The sequence below is a fragment of the Fukomys damarensis genome, unplaced genomic scaffold (assembly GCF_012274545.1).
Source record: "Fukomys damarensis isolate Sample0158 unplaced genomic scaffold, DMR_v1.0_HiC HiC_scaffold_16, whole genome shotgun sequence".
NCBI lineage: Eukaryota > Metazoa > Chordata > Mammalia > Rodentia > Bathyergidae > Fukomys > Fukomys damarensis.
The window spans coordinates 108,177,337-108,186,392 of record NW_022900928.1 but is presented as its reverse complement, the minus strand read 5'-3'; the positions used below and the strand labels follow the sequence as shown (position 1 = coordinate 108,186,392).

Sequence of the window (9,056 nt, the reverse complement as noted above, 5' to 3'; positions counted from 1 at the left end):
AAAAAAAAAAAAAAAAAAAAAAGTCATAACTGTAACTGTACATCAAGGCATTTAGGATTTCTCCTATCTTTTGGAAGATGTATAGTTTTTTTATTTTATATTTTGATATATGATCCATTTGGAGTGAATTTTGATCAAGGGTGTAAAGTCTGTTTCTAGATTCATTTTTTTGTATGTGGGTCCCTGATTGCTCCAGAATCATTTGTTGAAAATACTTTGCTCTATTTTATTGTTCTGATTATTGTCTTTTCTCCTTTGTCAAAGATCAGATGTATCTATATGGGTCTATTTCTGGGTTCTTTTTATTTGTTTGCTTATTATATTGCTTTAGTCAGCTTTCTGTCACAGTTACAGAATATGTGAGAAAACCAACTTATTAGGAAGAAAGGTTTACTTTGTTTTGTTTTTTCCAGTTTCTGAAATTGAATTCAAGATCTTGTGCTTGTCAGGCAGGCCTGGTTCCACTGAGCTACATTCCCAGCTCAAGAAAGGTTTACCTTCGCTCATGGTTTCAAATTTCAGTGCATGGTTGCTTGGCCTTCTTGGTTTGGGCCTATAACAGTGGAGTACATCATGGTAGGAACACATGGCAGAGCAGGCTTATTTACCTCTGTCATGAGTCAAAGTCCTAAGAAAGGGCTGAAATCATAATCTCTTCAAGGGCATGCCTTCAATGACCTAACTTTCTTTTACTAGGCCCCATCTCTTAAAATTTCTACCACTTCCCAATAGCATTACAGGATGTTGACCAATAGGTCACAAGGGACATTTCTGAACCATAGCAATCACCCATATTGTCTTGATTACTGTAACTTTATAGCAAGTCTTAAAGTTGGGTAGAGTCAGTCCTCTAACTGTTCTTCTTTAATATTATGTTGACTATTCTGGATTTTCTTGCCTCTCTAAATACATAGTATATACATCAGCTTATTGGTATCTGCAAAATAACTTGCTGGGATTTTGATGAGAACTGTATTGAATCTGGATATGAAATTTAGAATAACTGACATCTGGACAAAATGCATCTTCTTATCCACAAAATTGAATCTTATCTCTTCATTTTAAAAATTCTTCTTCTGATAAAGGTTCTTTGAGGTAGAAGCCACATCTTACACATTAAGAATGTCAGAAGCCTCCAGCATATCCCTGCTCTTCCCTACTATGGACTTGTTATAGAGAACTGTCTATCCCATCAGGGTTAGGGTTAAGGTTGGGTTAGGGTTACTAGGTGCAGGCATGTGTCTTGTTCTTATCAGTATGTAAGAGTTAAGGTTACCAGTATGATATAAGTACAAATAATGAGTGTCACTTCTGGGAGGTGTTACAAGAAGTATGCATGCCTTTTTTACTCTTTCACCATTTCACCAGCTTGAAACCAAAGATTGTTATGCTCTGTAGGATGGCAGGAGCTCAAGATAGGAGCTGGGATCACTGGATTATCATGTAATAGAAGTTTGTTCTGTCACTAGAGCAGCTTCATTGTGCTGTTGAGTGGACTAAACATTCAGTGAGTTCAGCCACTGTAATGCAATGTTTGATTTCATATGGAGACAGTCATTTTTGTGACTAATACAACTTGGTATTCCCCCATTGGAAAAATCAGTTTTTATTTTCTATGTGTGTTTGAATTTCTCAAAGCCATTTTGCAGATTTAACTATATAAAATTCACTTATGTATTTTATTATGCACCTTACAACATATATACAACATATTTTTATTCACTTGTATTCCCAATTTGTAATTATAATTGAGAATATGAATTTTTCTGTATTTGAATAGTGTATTGAACAAATTAACAGTGAAAATATTTTAAGAATAACTACTCATGAGAATACACATTTATATATATCTTTAATCACTATGACCATCCGCACTCCATGAGCACATTTTAAATCTCCTACCCATCCTTCAAGTTGCAATTCTAGTATAATGTTCTCAGATCTGATTTCCTTCAATAGATCAAATCCCTACTACATGCTTGTAATGAACCATGTTTGGTACCTCCTTGTAGTACCAAATGCTACTGGTACTTCTTTGCAGCATTCACCATTGTGTCCATTATTTTAACCTGGGTTTCATGATTATTTAACAAACATCTTTCTCTTCCACTCAACTATAAGTTCCACAGGACATGTATTATGATCCATATGTACTGTAACTTATCTTTTTTCTCTAATGACAAATTCAGTACTTGCTGAATATTGAAAAAATCGGAAGTGCAAATTACATATAAAAGTTAACACTGGAGTTATGAATCAATCTCATCAGTTTGTTAAAGAATCCTCTATCAAGTAGATTTACCCTGAATAAACTTTTTATCTTTTTTTTTTTTTTTGGTACCGGGGATCGAACTCCGGTCCTTGCGCTTGCAAGGCAGGCCACCAAACCGCTGAGCTAAATCTCCAGCCCCATAAACTTTTTATCTTAATTCCAGTGACTGTACTTCAGTAAAACATTAAGGGAACAATAATTTTCATTTATTTATTTTTTTTGGTACTGGGGATCAAACTCAGGTCCTTGTGCTTGCTAAGCAGGTAGAGGAACCCTGGCCCCGGGAACATTAATTTTAATGTATCGAATAAATCAGATAGTTTTCTATTTCAAATAGACTCTGAATTCTTTTGAATAGCTCAATTAAAGATATAGGATTCAAGCAATACATTATATTATTTACTAAAGGTTTTCTGAGTTGTTCTTATAATAGATACAATTGACATTAAATATAAATTCTTTGAAATAATTCTCTATGATAGCTGTTAGCATAATTTCACACCTTTTACTTTGTGATACATGAAAAAATAATCCCTACCGTAATGAAAAAATATCTTTAAAATGAGAAACTATAACTTCAACAATGAAATTCATCAGTATAATGCATTTAAAAATATTTGAAAAGTAAAATTTGTAAAAAGCCTATATTTGGGAAAGCTATACCAATTAATTATTCAGAACTAGGGAAATTAAAATTTATTTAATGATCATCATTAATTTTTTGAGCCACAGAAAGTCTTTTGTAAGTGTGAACATCTCAATTCAGAATTTGGGCATGCAGATATGATCATAATTTTTTTCCTCTTTGACAGCTTGAGCTTACATATTTAGATAAACACAAAATATTATTTTTTATTATTTCCTCATTAGAGAAAAGATTGCATCTCAAAAGTTAAATATCATGCAAAGACAAACATTTTCCCAGTCTAGACATGCTGCTGCTTACTAGTTGAAATTTCCATGTCATGCTGTTTTCCTAGTTTCTTCTGAGGAAAAAAACAAACAAACAATGCTATTGGTAAAAACCATCAATTTCCATCCACATTGCCCCATGCTCTAAGCTGTATTAAGGTGTCCAGAAACATCACATTCAGAAAACAGAAAAACTGAAGGAAAACGTGAAGATCATATTATAATAAGTTTCTCATAATCTGTTAGTTGCTCTGGGGGTGGCCGAGTGCCCTCTGGGGTTATCTTGTGCACCCTTATCTTCTGTAGTAAATGCCCTCTCGCACATCTACTCCCACATTAAAGAAGCTTTTACAGAGACTCCTTTTTTTTCATGATCTAGACCCAAATGTGACATTTGTATCATCTTCTGTGACACTTTCCAATATGCTTATCCTAAGCAAAAATCATTAAATGATTTGATCTTCTAATGAGTGAAAGAGGATGGCAACAAGGTGACCACTAGGTCTCAGAAACTTCTGAGCTGTCCTCAGTCCTGTGTAGTTCATCCAGCTCCTAGTTCACAATATGCGAAGAGCCTTTAAAGTCTTGGTAGTGTGTTTGCTTAGGCAGCACATATACTAGTCTTGGTAGTAATATGGGTAGATCACTGTAGCAGATCTTTCTGTGCATAAATAGTAGGGGAGGAAAAGCCCCTACAGCCATGCTGGCAAGATGCTGGGCTCTGGTGAAAGGGTAAATGCTCTGTGCTTGAATAATTGCTAACAAGATTTTCTTGGAGTGTTTCTCCTCCATATATCTTCTCAAGATGGATGTGGGTGCCTGTTGCTCCAAGGTATTCACAGTACCAGCTACCATCCATCCTCAAGTCCAAGGGACTGTCTTTCCAAAGGGAAAAGTCTCTTTCAGAAGCGTCAAGTTGCATGGAGGAACATCCAACATCCAAAAGCACTCCATCCAAAGGCCCTAGCTACACTCCAGCTTTCATTAGTAAGGCTCTGCCTGGCTGCACAGGCCCAGCACAGCTTATAAATGTTTAGGATATAATTCTGAAAGCTGTTCAGCAGTTGCTTAAACTGTTAAGTCTCTGTCTAAAGTATACAGAGTAATATCTGACTCCTTCTGAAGAATGACACTTGTATATCTTCCTGAACCAAATGTCATACCTAGAAAAATCTGCCCCTTTAGTGGTCTCAAATAATGAACAGCTTCATCCACCATTACTGTAATCTTAGCTGCAGCTTCAGAATCTCAGTTTTGAGGAGTGTGTAATTCCTGAGCTTCAGTTTGACCAGATTGTTCTTTATATTCACTATATCTTTCTGCTGTAGTATGCACCTTTTTCCAGACACTTGAATTAAGTGTGCCAGATTCTGACCAGTATGGAAAACATTCTTTGTATAAGTCTACAAACATATGGGTATTGAAGCATGTTGTAGGTCAACAAATCTTGTACCCACAAAATCTGATATACTTCAGGTGCTTACAAAGGTTTTCCTGAAACATTAAGATTTCTCCAATGACTTCTGACTACCAGACTACCACTGCGGGCCCTCAAGCCTGAATTTCTCCCTCATGTTAGTCCCAGCCCTGGGGGAACCCACAACTCGGTATCCCGTTAGTGCCCGGTGCATTGCATTTTGTATAGCACACTGTCAAAAAGTCTTTATTAGATTGATAAATAATTGGAAACAAACATAAATTAATTATACTGCTAGAACATAGCTTGAGATAGCTGATGACACCAAAATACCCCTCCAACCTCATTTCTGGAGAGTATTACTCAACAAAATTCCTCCTCTTCCAAGTCATTTGTTTTACACGGTAAGTACTTACACTTTGAGATCAGTTGTCACTTTGTTTTCGGCAAAGAGAAAATAAAATGTTTTGAGAACTGATGGTCATTCTGGTTGAACATAGATGCCAATATTTCTTCTGGTCATACGAACCAGATGGCGCAAGTGAACAAACAGTGGCAGGATGAAAACTATTTCTGATTGTCAGATATTTGGGTGAACCATAAAAACATTATGCTAGTATTTCACCTCATGCTCCAAATAGATTTTCATTATAAAGCGAAATGTTGTTATCACTGGTAATATGTCTGAAGTTGGGCTAAATTGTAAAAAAGGGAGATATCTGGTAGTCCCAAACTTAGAATGTCATCAGGCCAAAACATGAGCGGGTAATCTACCTTCTAAATCAAACTTCAGGCTAGTTCAGTCTGAATGAATAGTACATTAGAAAACCAGAATCTAAAGCTTAAAGGTTAAGAGGGAGGAGATTAGATAACTAGAAATGTGGCTGGCTTGCTTGCTTTCTCTCTTTTTTTACTTTCTTTCTTTTTCTTTCTCTTTCTTTTTCTCTTCTTCTCTTTCCTTTCTTTTTGCATACAGCTTTTGTTGGAAGTAATCTCTAATCTTCTTTTACTTTTTTTAACCCCATTCACCCAACCCATTTGTTTAATTTAATTTATTTATTTTTGGTACCAGGAATCAAATTAATGACCTTGCTCTTGTGAGGCAGGCACGGTGCCACTGAGCTAAATCCCTGGCCCTAACCCATTTCATTTTTTTATTTTAATAAACAACCTTCCTCATGGAGTTCAGAAACATTTTCTTATGATTTATTTTTGTGCCTAGATTATTTGATATATCTGGCTGGCTTATTATACCATCAAACTATTTCCCATAAAGCATGTTAGTGAATTTGTATACACTTGTTTGAGAAATTTTTCCAGGTATAAATCTATAGAATTTTTTTTTTTTTTTTTTTTTCCGGCGATTGAACTCCAGACCTTGGGCTTGTGAGGCAGGCAGCAGAACCACTGAGCTAAATCCCCAGCCCAATCCATAGTTTTAGAAAGCAAGTACATTAATGATGATTTACAGTTTAGACCTATTTGGAGGGATCCAGTAGTCCTAAAAATTAAAATCAACTGGGCTGGGGATTTAGCTCAGTGGTGCCACACCTGCCTCATAAGTGCAAGATCCTGAGTCCGATCCCCAGTACTGGAAAAAAAAAAAAAAAAAGAAAAACAAAACTCAGTTTACTGAGTTACAGCCACATTTCCAAAATGAAATAAACAGAAAATAAAAATTAAAGTAATTTATTGTAGCAATTATAATAGTAGTGTAGGTAATACCAATTCATGAAACTTCTATTTAAGTTACTTTTATATGTCCTCTGGTACTGTGTGGCAAAGTAAAATATTTCTTTTGTAATTTTCTTCCTTGACCAGAAGAAGTACATTAATTTAGGAAGGCAAGATAATCTGTCAGAGTTCCAGGGGCCATTCCCTGGGGCTGTTCTGGGAGTGAAAGGGCTGTTTTGAGATTAGCCCAATCTACCTGCTCTTGAGGCAATCTGGGAGGTAGCCTAATCAGAACCTGCCCTATGCTATTAGATTTTGCTTCACAATGAACCACCTGAATGAAATAGTTACATCACAACCTCTGTGTAAGTGTGTGAGGTCTCTAAATAGAAATGTACATGTGAAAAAATGTAGAAACCTAAAGTAAAATAACAGTAATAACTACAAGTGCATTTACTACCAAGTATTCTTGTGGTAGTATCTTTTCCCAAAGAAGGAAAATACTTCAACAGATTTTGGTTGAAAACTTGTGGGCAGGGGATTGAGAAAATCAGAACCAAGGTCCACTGGTGCTACCCTGAAAAATCTGGCTGTTAAAAAAAAATTGGAGTTAGCAACAGGATTTGAACTGGCTTTGGAATACCAACCTGTCAGATAATAGCAGTGGGTGACATTTTGGGTCTAGATTGAAAGAGGGGATTATCATGTTCTTATCTTATGGTAATACAGTAGTACTCTCTCCTCATCCACAGTTTTGGTTTCCTTGGTTTCAAAAAATTCTAGAAAAATACAGAGGTTTAAAATTATTTGCTATTTGGAGTAATACTCCAAATCTTGCTCTGCCCCTCTCCGTTCCACCCAGGATGTGAATCATCCATTTATCTAGTGTATCCATCCTGTCTTATACTGTCTTATACTACCTGTCTATTAATCTCTTAGAGGCCACCTTGGTCATTGAATCCAGTACCACAGTATCGTAATGCTTGGGTTTGAGTAACCACTTACTTTTAACAAAGGCCCAAAATGCAAGTGCACTAATGTTAGTCATTTACCTATGCTAAAGAGAAGTCATAAAACACTCCCCTGAAGTGAGGTGAAAATATTATATTTAGACACATATAATCACATTTATATAACTTTCATTGCAGCATATTATCATTTGATTTTATTTTTAGTTATTGCTAATCTCTTTATGTCTAATTAATAAATTCCATTTTTACCACAGGTATGTGTCAACAGGAAAAGCATAGTCAGTATTGGTACTATCCAATTTAAGGCATCCACTGGGGGTCTTGGAACACAGATCCTGAAAATAGGTTGGGACTCCTGTATTGTGAAAGTCAAATGAGAACAAGTTCATCAACCATTCTGCATGCAGTTGCTGCTTATCAAATATTTATTCATTTCTTTTTCTGTTTTTTTAAGCCATGAGAATTTCTTTCACACTTTGTTTTGTCCTAGCTTTAAAGCTTATCTTTTTTCTTTCAGCATTAATGATGTGGAAATTTTTCCTAAAGTACTTTAAAAAAAGTTTTATTCTTAAAACGTGTATTGGAAAAACCCATTTGATCATCTCCAAGATCATAACACAATGAAATGGACTCATTTCTGATGAAATTGGTGGATACAATCTAGGGAACTCTATAATGAAAATGGCAAAAGAATTGTTTTTGGCATCAGATGATGATTTATATTTTATTTTTCATTATAAATAACTCCAGTTTTTTAGAAATTCACATACACAGAAAGATATATACACACATTCACTTGAAAACCTATCTCGGGAGAGAGCTTCTCCATCCAGCCCTTTCTGTTCAAATTTTCTTTGCTCCTGACTCAGTTCTGTAAATGCAGGTTTATATTTAGTCCCTCTTTGATTCTCCATATGTTCCTCTTGCAAACATTTCCTACGAAAGAATTTCAAATAGCTGCTCTCTTAGAGAACTACTGAACAGTGAACAAGACCCAATGAAGTTGTCATTTGTCTTGTCCACCAGTGGTATCACAATTGCACCAGACATCAAGGAAACCTCATCCAGAAAGTTCTCCTTCCACACGGCTTTTCTGGAAGCCGTGGTGCTGATGGCCAGAGAGGTTCAGTGTCATTGGAAGTCTGTTTCCTTGGCTTCGACCTTCCTCTACCTTCCTTTGTACCTTCTTCGAAAAGTGTTGCTCTGTGGTGGAGTGGGGTGTGGGCAGACTACAACCAGGAAGGTTCAGGTTGTAACACCCCAGGTAGGGAGTGACCATGAAGACACAAGTGAGCACTCATTGGCAGGGAGAGACTGCGGTGCCCCAGCCCACCAGAGGCAGGGCCAGTCTGGATTTTCCCAGCTCAAACTGGCCTCTGCTCCAGATCTGCTGCCTTTTAAGTGAGCTGATCCTGGCCCCCTTATGAGTTCTGGCTGCACGTGCTCTCCAGAAAGCTACTTGCATTTAGGTGGAACTATAGGCCAACAGTGAGTGGGAGACAGAACTCCCTCCACTGGCCTTTGAGAATCAGGCCTGGCCTTGATTTTCTCATCTGGAAAGGTCAGGTAACATTGCCTACTCTGCAGGATAGCACACATGAAGGACCTACTACGTGCTCAAAGTATGGGATGATGTTAGTTTAGCCATGGGATGCCAGACTCTGTGTAATCACCAGTCTGAACTTGGGCCCTTTCTTGAATTTAGCATCTATCTTGGGTTCCCTTTCCCTTCTCAGCTTTTGGATTTCTTGCCTCTGCTTTCAATGCTTTCCCAGTATTTTTTTTTTTTTTTTTTTTTGGGGTTACACCT

The 9,056-nt window shown here is 36.7% G+C and overlaps 1 pseudogene; it reads right to left on the bottom strand.

Annotated features, from left to right (window-relative positions):
* Positions 1-3,251: 3,251 nt before the first annotated feature.
* On the bottom strand, positions 3,252-5,660 carry LOC104856598 (annotated as a pseudogene).
* Positions 5,661-9,056: the final 3,396 nt, after the last annotated feature.